Source organism: Thermobia domestica, chromosome 10, assembly GCF_964235325.1.
Source record: "Thermobia domestica chromosome 10, izTheDome1.hap1.1, whole genome shotgun sequence".
Lineage (NCBI taxonomy): Eukaryota > Metazoa > Arthropoda > Insecta > Zygentoma > Lepismatidae > Thermobia > Thermobia domestica.
The window spans coordinates 26,914,553-26,927,569 of NC_137463.1; the positions used below are offsets into that span (position 1 = coordinate 26,914,553).

At 35.7% G+C, this 13,017-nt stretch overlaps 6 non-coding genes across 6 annotated transcripts; all 6 read right to left on the reverse strand.

Annotated features, from left to right (window-relative positions):
• Nucleotides 1–1,233: 1,233 nt before the first annotated feature.
• On the reverse strand, nucleotides 1,234–1,306 carry TRNAA-UGC (transfer RNA alanine (anticodon UGC)). The gene has a single exon. It is a non-coding gene; the product is annotated as a tRNA-Ala (tRNA).
• A 2,533-nt stretch (nucleotides 1,307–3,839) lies between these two features.
• Nucleotides 3,840–3,911, reverse strand: TRNAG-UCC (transfer RNA glycine (anticodon UCC)). Its single transcript has one exon. It is a non-coding gene; the product is annotated as a tRNA-Gly (tRNA).
• A 2,535-nt stretch (nucleotides 3,912–6,446) lies between these two features.
• TRNAG-UCC (transfer RNA glycine (anticodon UCC)) lies at nucleotides 6,447–6,518 on the reverse strand. Its single transcript has one exon. It is a non-coding gene; the product is annotated as a tRNA-Gly (tRNA).
• A 1,227-nt stretch (nucleotides 6,519–7,745) lies between these two features.
• Nucleotides 7,746–7,817, reverse strand: TRNAG-UCC (transfer RNA glycine (anticodon UCC)). Its single transcript has one exon. It is a non-coding gene; the product is annotated as a tRNA-Gly (tRNA).
• A 1,242-nt stretch (nucleotides 7,818–9,059) lies between these two features.
• Nucleotides 9,060–9,131, reverse strand: TRNAG-UCC (transfer RNA glycine (anticodon UCC)). The gene has a single exon. It is a non-coding gene; the product is annotated as a tRNA-Gly (tRNA).
• A 2,520-nt stretch (nucleotides 9,132–11,651) lies between these two features.
• Nucleotides 11,652–11,723, reverse strand: TRNAG-UCC (transfer RNA glycine (anticodon UCC)). The gene has a single exon. It is a non-coding gene; the product is annotated as a tRNA-Gly (tRNA).
• Between the last annotated feature and the right edge of the window lie 1,294 nt (nucleotides 11,724–13,017).

Consider the following 13,017-nt stretch of genomic DNA (forward strand, 5'->3'; position numbering starts at 1 on the left):
TCTGGTCTTGATCTTTCATCAATACTTTTTCTATTTGCTCATAGATTTCTTCTACTTCCTCATCTGTGCAAGAATATACCTGGATTATCGACATATTCCTCGGTTCAGTTGTTATCTTCAACATTACTATCCTTTCATTGTATCTCCAGCTGCTCATAACTTTCTGTCGTATCTTCTTATTCAAGGCAAACCCGACTCCTGCTGTACCGTTTACAGCTCGTGAGTAAATCATTCTGAAGTCCCCGCTTCACATGTCTCCTCCATCAGGCCACCTAACAGCGCTGATTCCCAGGACATCTATCTTCATGCGTTCCATTTCTTTCTTCAGGTTTTCCAGTTTTCCACACTGTAACTGCGATCGCACATTCCAGGTTCCTATCCTGCAGGGATTTCGTTTGATGACGACCGAGGAGGCCTTGCTGTGCTTCCCTCCACTGCCGGGAACGACCCTCTGTGAAACAGTAGTGTCCTATTCCCTAATATTACACTCTCTTATTTCTCTTTCCATGTTGTTTTCTAGTAAAGTGGTGTTGTTCCAGGTCCTTCCACCTTGCAAGGAAACAGCAATATAGGACACCCTGTCCCTACCTGTTTTTGTCCACATCTGAGTCTTGCCGATGTCTTCAGCCTCAGTGTGGTAATAATACAGCTGCTGCCCACTACCATAATATCTCTCTTCGTCTGAGTCCTACCGCTAAAGACTTGTCCACCATGGGAAGCCCTCTGATAGCGAAGCTATCTCCGGCATAGCTTTTGGGATCATTACAGCACGCAAGCTCCCCACCGCGGCAAGGTGGAGATGTTGAGAGGAGGGGTTCGACCTAAGTACAACGTAATTACATGTGGGCACTAATCTGAAATTACGTTTTATGCTTCCAAACTTATTTCTTACTTGAAAAAGTCAAAAAAACAACTCTTGTCATTCTGCAGACAGCTGGAAGACAAATGATAGGTCAGTTGTATGTATAAGTCAAATATTAATAATAATTGTTGTTGTTGTTGTTGTTGTTGTTGTTGTTGTTGTTGTTGTTGTTGTTGTTGTTGTTGTTGTTGTTGTTGTTGTTGTTGTTGTTGTTGTTGTTGTTGTTGTTGTTGTTGTTGTTGTTGTTGTTGTTGTTGTTGTTGTTGTTGTTGTTGTCCCAACTCAAACTAGAAACCATTGTTATTGTTATGTACTGTATTCCATTCGCATAAGGCCTAATCGAAATGCAGAATTTTTTAAAAAGAAAAAACATGCGATGGCCGGGAATCGAACCCGGATCAACTGCTTGCAAGGCAACTATGCTAACCATTACACCACCATCCATGTGCGTATCAACATTTTGAATAAGATATAAATACAAAAGAGAAGGCAATTCTTGAATTGTTCATTCAACCATGACAATTAGCATAATTTCAAGTGGAGAAAGTGTAGAAAAATTTGTGATGGCAGCCGCTTTAACCATTATCAGTACAAGATGTACGCAGTAACTGAGGCACGGGAACACTGCATTCTCTAACTTTTGATGAAGCCGGTTTATTTTGTATTAATTGGTTCTTTTCATTAACAGAAGTGCCCGTTCTTCGCATGGAGACAAGAGTATCCGACCTGCAACAAATAGAGTAATTTGGTTTGTCTAACTCGAGAGGCTTCTAAAGTACTGTAATTTTTGAACTTCCAGAATGTGTGATTCCCAATCCCCCAATGAATCTAAAAAGAAACATCATCATCATCAAAAACAACAACAACAAAAAAGCTTCTTACGCAATTAGTATCCCATATTGTAACGGTTTGAGTCAAACACAAGCAAAATCTCTGCTTTAGTTTGCGATAATTGGCAAAGCAATTATAATTGATTTTTGCACATTTTGCGTTGTGTTACGCTTCGCAATTCTTACGAAGGTTGGTATGGAATAATACTCTAAATCTGCTAAAGATGGATCTAGAGGGAAAAGTGGCGGAACTTTGCGCAGCTAAGAAATTTCCATCATATTTGGAACACTTTTATTTGAGAAAATATGATTTGTAGCTCAGCGCTTCTTCATATTTATGCTATTAAGTGAAAACATTAAACTTAAAACCGTGCGTACGTGAGTAATGCAATATCTAATATAAACGTGCGCTTGCACACAATTCCCCAACATATGGGGTAATCATACGAAACGGCAAGGCAATGCCGAAAAGTAATAAATAATTCAGCAAATAAAAATGCACGCAGTTATATATTAGATTTTTTTTAAAAAAAAAGCTGAACGTGGTTGACTTACAATTGTACGGAAGCCAATGGAATTCCAGTTTCAATACTGAAAATTTGAAAAAAATGATTAGGAAAAGCTGTTGTTTTCGTTTACAATGCTCACACACGTAATTGTTTGCTGTATTGACATCAGTACACTCAGTATTTCTCCATCAACAGGAAAAATCACATCGATAACATTATATATTGTCTTTCCAAATACCATTAGAAATTTTGCAACGTTCTTTAGTGTCTTTTACAATTAAAATACTGTTTTGTATCGATTCTAATTCTATGCCACCCAATTTATCATCATCAAAATATGCGATGGCCGGGAATCAAACCTGGATCAACTGCTTGGAAGGCAACTATGTTAACCATTACACCACCATCGCTGTGCGCATCAACATTTTCAATAAGATATAAATGCAGAAGAGAAGGAAATTTTGAATTGTTCATTAAACCGTGAAAATCAACATAATTTAAATTGGAAAAAGTGGAGAGAGATTTGTGATGATAGCCGTTTTAACCCTGATCAGTATAAGATGTACGCAGTAACAGAGGCACGGGAACACTGCATTCTCTAACTTTTGATGAAGCCGCTTTATTTTATAATAATTGGTTCTTTTCATTAATAGAAGTGCCAGTTCTTCGCATGGAGAGAAGAGTATCCGACCTGCAACAAATAGAGTAATTTGGTTTGTCTAACTCGAGAGGCTTCTAAAGTACTGTAATTTTTGGACCTCCAGAATGTGTAATTCCCAATCCTCCAATGAATCGAAAAAGAAACATCATCATCAACAACAACAACAAAAAAAAAAGCTTCTTAAGCAATTAGAGATCCCATTTTGTAACGGTATGCGTCAAACGCAAGCAAAATCTGGCTTTAGTTTGCGACAATTGGCAAAGCAATTATAAATAATTTTTTCACATCTTGCGTTTTGTTACGCTCCGCAATTCTTACCAGGCTTGGTATAGAATAATGCTCTAAATCTGGTAAAAATGGATCTAGAGGGAAAAGCGGGGAAACTGTGAAAAGCTAAGAAATTTACATCGTATTTGGAACACTATTTTATTTGAGAAAATATGATTTGTAGCACAGCGCTTCTTCATATTTTTACTATTAAGTGAAAGCATTAAACTTAGACCGTGTGTACGTGAGTAATGCAATATCTAATGCAAACGTGCGATTGCACACAATTCCCCAACCTACGGGGTAATCATACGAAACGGCAAGGCAATGCCGCAAGGTAATAAATAATTCAGCAAATAAAAATGCACGCAGTTATATATTAGATTTAAAAAACATTTTTTTGAAGGTGTTTGACTTACAATTGGACGGAAGCCAATGGAATTAAAGTTTCAATACTGAAAATTGAAAGAAAATGAATAGGAAATGTTGTTGTTTCCGTTTACAATGCTTACACACGTAAGTGTTTGCTCTATTGACATTAGTACACACAGTATTCCTCCATTAACAGCAAAAATCACATCGATATCATTATACATTGTCTTTCCAAATATCATTAAAATTTTGCAACTTTCTTTAGTGTCTTCTACAATTAAAATACTGTTTTTTACCGATTCTAATTCTATGCCACCCAATTTGTCATCATCAAAATATGCGATGGTCGGGAATCGAACCCGGCTCAACTGCTTGGAAGGCAACTATGCTAACCATTACATCACCACCGCCGTGCGCATCAGCATTTTCAATAAGATATAAATGCAGAAGAGAAGGAAATTTTGAATTGTTCATTAAACCTTGAAAATCAACAAAATTTAAAGTGGAGAAAGTGTAGGGAGATTTGCGATGATAGCCTCTTTAACCATGCTCAGTGTAAGATGTACGCAATACCACAGGCAAGGGAACACTACATTTTCTAACTTTTGATGAAGCCGGTTTATTTTATATTAATTGGTTGTTTTCATTATTAAAAGCGCCCGTCCTTCGCATAGAGAGAAGAGTATCCGACCTGCAACAAATAGAGTAATTTGGTTTGTTTAACTCGAGAGGCTTCTAAAGGGCTGTAATTTTTGAACCTTTAGAATGTGTGATTCTTAATCCTCCAATGAATCGAAAAAGTCAACATCAAGACCACAACAACAACAACAACAAACTTCTTACGCAATTAGGAATCCCATTTTTTTTTACAGTTTTGCATCGAATGCAAGCAAAATCTGTGCTTTAGTTTGCGATAATTGGCAAAGCAAATATAATTGATTTTTGCATATCTTGCGTTGTGTTACGCTCCGCAATTCTTACGAAGGTTGGTATGGAATAACGCTCTAAATCTGGTAAAGATGGATCTAGAGGTAAAAATGGGGGAACTGTGCGAAGCTAAGGAATTTCCATTATATTTGGAACACTTTTATTTGAGAAAATATGATTTGTAACTCAGCACTTCTTCATATTTATGCTATTAAGTGAAAATATTAAACTGCAAGCCGTGTGTACGTGAGTAATGCAATATCTAATGCAAACGTGCGCTTGCACACAATTACCCAACCTATAGGGTAATCATACGAAACGGAAGGGCAATGCCGCAAGGTAATATATTATTAAGCAAATAAAATTGCACGCAGTTATATATTAGATTTTTTGTTTTAAAAAAAACGTAGTTGTCTTACAATTGTACGGTAGCCAATGGAATTCCAGTTTCAATACTGAAAACTGAAAGAAAATGATTAGGAAAATTTGTTGTTTTCGTTTACAATGCTCACACACGTAATTGTTTGCTGTATTGACACCAGTACACTCAGTATTTCTCCATCAACAGGAAAAATCACATCGATATCATTATATATTGTCTTTCCAAATACCATTACAAATTTTTCAACGTTCTTTAGTGTCTTTTACAATTAAAATACTGTTTTGTATCGATTCTAATTCTATGCCACCGAATTTATCATCATCAAAATATGCGATGTCCGGGAATTGAACCCGGATCAACTGCTTGGAAGGCAACCATGCTAATCATTACACCACCATCGCCGTACGCATCAACATTTTCAATAAGATATAAATGCAGAAGAGAAGGAAATTCTTGAATTGTTCATTAAACCGTGAAAATCAACATAATTTAAAGTGGAGAAAGTGTAGAGAGATTTGTGATGATAGCCTCTTTAACCATGATCAGTATAAGATGTACGCAGTACCAGAGGCACGGGGACACTACATTCTCTAACTTTTGATGAAGCCGGTTTATTTTATATTAATTGGTTGTTTTCATTAAGAGAAGAGCCCGTTCTTCGCATGGAGAGAAAAGTATCCGACCTGCAACTAATAGAGTAATTTGGTTTGTCTAACTCGAGAGGCTTCTAAAGTACTGTAATTTTTTAATCTCCAGAATGTTTGATTCCCAATCCTCCAATGAATCGAAAAAGTCAACATCAAAGACCACAATAAAAACAACAACAACAAACTTCTTACGCAATTAGGAATCCCATTTTCTATTAGTTTGGCATCAAATGCAAGCAAAATCTGTGCTTTAGTTTGCGATAATTGGCAAAGCAATTATAATTGATTTTTGCTCATCTTGCGTTGTGTTACGCTCCGCAATTCTTACGAAGGTTGGTATGGAATAATGCTCTAAATCGGGTAAAGATGGATCTAGAAGGAAAAATGGGGGAACTGAGCGTAGCTAGGAAATTTCCATTATATTTGGAACACTTTTATTTGAGGAAATATGATTTGTAACTCAGCACTTCTTCATATTTATGCTATTAAGTGAAAACATTAAACTTCAAACCGTGTGTATGTGTGTAATGCAATATTTAATGCAAACGTGCGCTTGCACAATATTCCCCAACGTATGGGGTAATCGTACGAAACGGCAAGGCAATGCCGCAAAGTACAAAATAATTCAGAAAATAAAAATGCACGCAGCTATATATTAGATTTCTTCTAGAAAAAAAAAGTTGAACGTGGTTGACTTACAATTGTACGGAAGCTAATAGAATTCCAGTTTCAATACTAAAATGTGAAGAAAATGATTAGGAAAAGTTGTTGTTTTCGTTTACAATGCTCACACACATAATTGTTTGCTGTATTGACATCAGTACACTCAGTATTTCTCCATCAACAGGAAAAATCACATCGATATCATTATATATTGTCTTTCCAAATACCATTACAAATTTTGCAACGCCTTTAGTGTCTTTTACAATTAAAATACTGTTTTGTATCGATAATAATTCTATGCCACCGAATTTATCATCATCAAAATATGCGATGTCCGGGAATTGAACCCGGATCAACTGCTTGGAAGGCAACCATGCTAACCATTACACCACCATCGCCGTACGCATCAACATTTTCAATAAGATATAAATGCAGAAGAGAAGGAAATTCTTGAATTTTTCATTAAACCGTGAAAATCAACATAATTTCAAGCTGAGAAAGTATAGAGAGATTTGTGATGATAGCCTCTTTAACCATGATCAGTATAAGATGTACGCAGTACCAGAGGCACGGGGACACTACATTCTCTAACTTTTGATGAAGCCGGTTTATTTTATATTAATTGGTTGTTTTCATTAAGAGAAGTGCCCGTTCTTCGCATGGAGAGAAAAGTATCCGACCTGCAACAAATAGAGTAATTTGGTTTGTCTAACTCGAGAGGCTTCTAAAGTACTGTAATTTTTGAACCTCCAGAATGTGTGATTCCCAATCCTCCAATGAATCGAAAAAGTCAACATCAAAGACCACAATAAAAACAACAACAACAAACTTCTTACGCAATTAGGAATCCCATTTTCTATTAGTTTTGCATCAAATGCAAGCAAAAACTGTGCTTAATTTGCCATAATTGGGAAAGAAATTATAATTGATTTTTGCACATCTTGCGTTGTGTTACGCTCCGCAATTCCTGGGAATGTTGGTATGGAATAATGCTCTAAATCTGGTAAAGATGGATCTAGAATTAAAAAACGGGGAACTGTGCGCTGGTAAGAAATTTTAATTATATTTGGAACACTTTTATTTGAGAAAATATGATTTGTAGCCCAGCGTTTCTTCATACTTATACTATTAAGTTAAAGCATTAAACTTAAAACCGTGTGTACGTGAGTAATGCAATATCTAATATAAACGTGCGCTTGCACACAATTCCCCAACCTATGGGGTAAACATACGAAACGGCAAGGCAATGCCGCAAGGTAATAAATACTTCAGCAAATAAAAATGCACGCATTTATATATTAGATTAAAAAAAAAGTTGAAGGTGGTTGACTTACAATTGTACGGAAACCAAAGGAATCCAGTTTCAATACTGAAAATTGAAAGAAAATGATTAGGAAAATTTGTTGTTTTCGTTTACAATGCTTACACACGTAATTGTTTGGTGTATTGACATCAGTACAAACAGTATTCCTCCATTAACAGCAAAAATCACATCGATATCATTATACATTGACTTTCCAAATATCATTACAAATTTTGCAACGTTTTTTATTGTCTTTTACAATTAAAATACTGTTTTGTATCGATTCTAATTCTATGCCACCCAATTTATCATCATCAAAATATGCGATGGCCGGGAATCGAACCCGGATCAACTGCTTGGAAGGCAACTATGCTAGCCATTACACCACCATCACCGCGCACCTTAACCTTTTCAATAAGATATAAATGCAAAAAGAGAAGAAAATTCTTGAATTGTTCATTACACCTTGAAAATCAACACATTTTAAAGTGGAGAAAGTGGAGAGAGATTTGTGATGATAGCCGTTTTAACCCTGATCAGTATAAGATGTACGCAGTAACAGAGGCACGGGAACACTGCATTCTCTAACTTTTGATGAAGCCGGTTTATTTTATATTAATTGTTTATTTTCTTTAATAGAAGTGCCCGTTCTTCGCATGGAGAGAAGAGTATCCGACCTGCAACAAATAGAGTAATTTGGTTTGTCTAACTCGAGAGGCTTCTAAAGTACTGTAATTTTTGGACCTCCAGAATGTGTAATTCCCAATCCCCCAATGAATCTAAAAAGAAACATCATCATCATCAACAACAACAACAACAACAAAAAAGCTTCTTACGCAATTAGAGATCCCATTTTGTAACGGTTTGCGTCAAACACAAGCAAAATCTCTGCTTTAGTTTGCGATAATTGGCAAAGCAATTATAATTGATTTTTGCAGATTTTGCGTTGCGTTACGCTCCGCAATTCTTAGGAAGCTTGGTATGGAATAATACTCTAAATCTGCTAAAGATGGATCTAGAGGGAAAAGTGGCGGAACTGTGCGCAGCTAAGAAATTTCCATCATATTTGGAACACATTTATTTGAGAATATATGATTTGTAGCTCAACGCTTCTTCATATTTATGCTATTAAGTGAAAGCATTAAACTTAAAACCGTGTGTACGTGAGTAATGCAATATCTAGTGGAAACGTGCGCTTGCACACAATTCCCCAACCTATGGGGTAATCATACGAAGCGGCGAGGCAATGCCGAAAAGTAATAAATAATTCAGCAAATAAAAATGCACGCAGTTATATATTAGATTTCTTTTCTTTAAAAAAAAAGCTGAACGTGGTTGATTTACAATTGTACGGAAGCTAATGGAATTCCAGTTTCAATACTGAAAATTTGAAGAAAATGATTAGGAAAAGCTGTTGTTTTCGTTTACAATGCTCACAAACATAATTGTTTGCTGTATTGACATCAGTACACTCAGTATTTCTCCATCAACAGGAAAAATCACATCGATATCATTATATATTGTCTTTCCAAATAGCATTACAAATTTTGCAACGTTCTTTAGTGTCTTTTACAATCAAAATACTGTTTTGTGTCGACTCTAATTCTATGCCACCCAATTTATCATCATCAAAATATGCGATGTCCGGGAATCGAACCCGGATCAACTGCTTGGAAGGCAACTATACTAACCATTACACCACCATCGCCGTGCGGATCAACTTTTTCAATAAGATATAAATGCAGAAGAGAAGGAAATTCTTGAATTGTTCATTAAACCTTGAAAATCAACATAATTTATAGTGGAGAAAGTGTAGAGAGATTTGTGATGATAGCCTCTTTAACCATGATCAGTATAAGATATACGCAGTACCAGAGGCACGGAAACACTACATTTTCTAACATTTGATGAAGCCGGTTTATTACATACTAATTGTTTGTTTTCATTAATAGAGGTGCCCGTTCTTCGCATGCAGAGAAGATATCCGACGTGCAACAAATAGAGTAATTTGGTTTGTCTAACTCGAGAGGCTTCTAAAGTACTGTAATTTTTTAATCTCCAGAATGTGTGATTCCCAATCCTCCAATGAATCGAGAAAAGCATCATCAACAACAACAACAAAAAAGTTCTTACACAATTAGGAATACCATTTTGTAACGGTATGCATCAAACGCAAACAAAATCTGGCTTTAGTTTGCGATAATTGGCAAAGCAATTATAATTGATTTTTTCACATTTTGCGTTTTGTTACGCTCCGCAATTCTTACGAGGATTGGTATAGAATAATGCTCTAAATCTGGTAAAGATGGATCTAGAGGGAACAGTGGGGAAACTGTGAAAAGCTAAGAAATTTACATCGTATTTGGAACACTATTTTATTTGAGAAAATATGATTTGTAGCACAGCGCTTCTTCATATTTTTACTATTAAATGAAAGCATTAAACTGCAAGCCGTGTGTACGTGAGTAAAGCAATATCTAATGCAAACGTGCGCTTGCACACAATTCCCCAACCTATGGGGTAATCATACGAAACGGCAAGGCAATGCCGCAAGGTAATAAATAATTCAGCAAATAAAAATGCACGCAGTTATATATTAGATTTTTTAAAAAAAATTGAAGGTGTTTGACTTACAATTGGACGGAAGCCAATGGAATTCCAGTTTCAATACTAAAAATTGAAAGAAAATGATTAGGAAAAGTTGTTGTTTCCGTTTACAATGCTTACACACGTAATTGTTTGCTCTATTGACATCAGTACACACAGTATTCCTCCATTAACAGCAAAAATCACATCGATATCATTATACATTGTCTTTCCAAATATCATTACAAATTTTGCAACTTTCTTTAGTGTCTTCTACAATTAAAATACTGTTTTGTATCGATTCTAATTCTATGCCAACCAATTTGTCATCATCAAAATATGCGATTGTCGGGAATCGAACCCGGATCAACTGCTTGGAAGGCAACTATGCTAACCATTACACCACCATCGCCGTGCGCATCAACATTTTCAATAAGATATAAATGTAGAAGAGAAGGAAATTCTTGAATTGTTCATTAAACCTTGAAAATCAACACAATTTAAAGTGGAGAAAGTGTAGAGAGATTTGCGATGATAGCCTCTTTAACCATGATCAGTATAAGATGTACGAAGTACCAGAGGCACGGGAACACTACATTTTCTAACTTTTGATGAAGCCGGTTTTTTTTATATTAATTGGTTGGTTTCATTATTAGAAGCGCCCGTCCTTCGCATGGAGAGAAGAGTATCCGACCTGCAACATATAGGTTAATTTGGTTTGTCTAACTCGAGAGGCTTCTAAAGTACTGTGATTTTTGAACCTTTAGAATGTTTGATTCCCAATCCTCCAATGAATCGAAAAAGTCAACATCAAGACCACAACAACAACAACAACAAACTTCTTACGCAATTAGGAATCCCATTTTTTTTACAGTTTTGCATCGAATGCAAGCAAAATCTGTGCTTTAGTTTGCGATAATTGGCAAAGCAATTATAATTGATTTTTGCATATCTTGCGTTGTGTTACGCTCCGCAATTCTTACGAAGGTTGGTATGGAATAATGCTCTAAATCTGGTAAAGATGGATCTAGAAGTAAAAATGGGGGAACTGTGCGCAGCTAAGGCATTTCCATTATATTTGGAACACTTTTATTTGAGAAAATATGATTTCTAACTCAGCACTTCTTCATATTTATGCTATTAAGTGAAAACATTAAACTTCAAACCGTGTCTATGTGTGTAATGCAATATCTAATGTAAACGTGCGCTTGCACACAATTCCCCAACCTATGGGGTAATCATACGAAACGGCAAGGCAATGCCGCAAGGTAATAAAAAATTCAGCAAATAAAAATGCACGCAGTTATATATTAGATTTTTTTTGTTTTAAAAAAAACGTAGCTGTCTTACAATTGTACGGTAGCCAATGGAATTCCAGTTTCAATACTGAAAATTGAAAGAAAATGATTAGGAAAATTTGTTGTTTTCGTTTACAATGCTCACACACGTAATTGTTTGCTGTATTGACACCAGTACACTCAGTATTTCTCCATCAACAGGAAAAATCACATGGATATCATTATATATTGTCTTTCCAAATACCATTACAAATTTTGCAACGTACTTTAGTGTCTTTTACAATTAAAATACTGTTTTGTATCGATTCTAATTCTATGCCACCGAATTTATCATCATCAAAATATGCGATGGCCGGGAATCGAACCCGGATCAACTGCTTGGAAGGCAACTATGCTAACCATTACTCCACCATCGCCGTACGCATCACATTTTCAATAAGATATAAATGCAGAAGAGTAGGAAATTCTTGAATTGTTCACTAAACCTTGAAAATCAACATAATTTCAAGTGGAGAAAGTGTAGAGAGATTTGTGATGATAGGCTCTTTAACCATGATCAATTTATGATGTACGCAGTACCACAGGCACGGGGACACTACATTTTCTAACTTTTGATGATCCCGGTTTATTTTATATTAGTTGGTTGTGTTCATTAAGAGAAGTGCCCGTTCTTCGCATGGAGAGAAAAGTATCCGACCTGCAACAAATAGAGTAATTTGGTTTGTCTAACTCGAGAGGCTTCTAAAGTACTGTAATTATTGAACGTCCAGAATGTGTGATTCCCAATCTTCCAACGAATCGAAAAAGTCAACATCAAAGACCACAATAAACACAACAACAACAAACTTCTTACGCAATTAGGAATCCCATTTTCTAACAGTTTGGCATCAAATGCAAGCAAAATCTGTGCTTTAGTTTGCGATAATTTGCAAAGCAATTATAATTGATTTTTGCTCATCTTGCGTTGTCTTACGCTCCGCAATTCTTACGAAGGTTGGTATGGAATAATACTCTAAATCTGGTAAAGATGGATCTAGAAGTAAAAATGGGGGAACTGTGCGTAGCTAAGAAATTTCCATTATATTTGGAACACTTTTATTTGAGAAAATATGAATTGTAACTCAGCGCTTCTTCATATTTATGCTATTAAGTGAAAACATTAAACTTCAAACCGTGTGTATGTGTGTAATGCAATATTTAATGCAAACGTGCGCTTGCACAATATTCCCCAACCTATGGGGTAATCGTACGAAACGGCAAGGCAATGCCGCAAAGTACAAAATAATTCAGAAAATAAAAATGCACGCAGCTATATATTAGATTTCTTCTAAAAAAAAAAAAGTTGAACGTGGTTGACTTACAATTGTACGGAAGCTAATAGAATTCCAGTTTCAATACTGAAAATTTGAAGAAAATTATTAGGAAAAGCTGTTGTTTTCGTTTACAATGCTCACACACATAATTGTTTGCTGTATTGACATCAGTACACTCAGTATTTCTCCATCAACAGGAAAAATCACATTGATATCATTATATATTGTCTTTCAAAATACCATTACAAATTTTGCAACGTTTTTTAGTGTCTTTTACAATTAAAATACTGTTTTGAATCGATTCTAATTTTATGCCAACCAATTTATCATCATCAAAATATGCGATGGCCAGGAATCGAACGCGGATCACCTGCTTGGACGGCAACTATGCTAACCA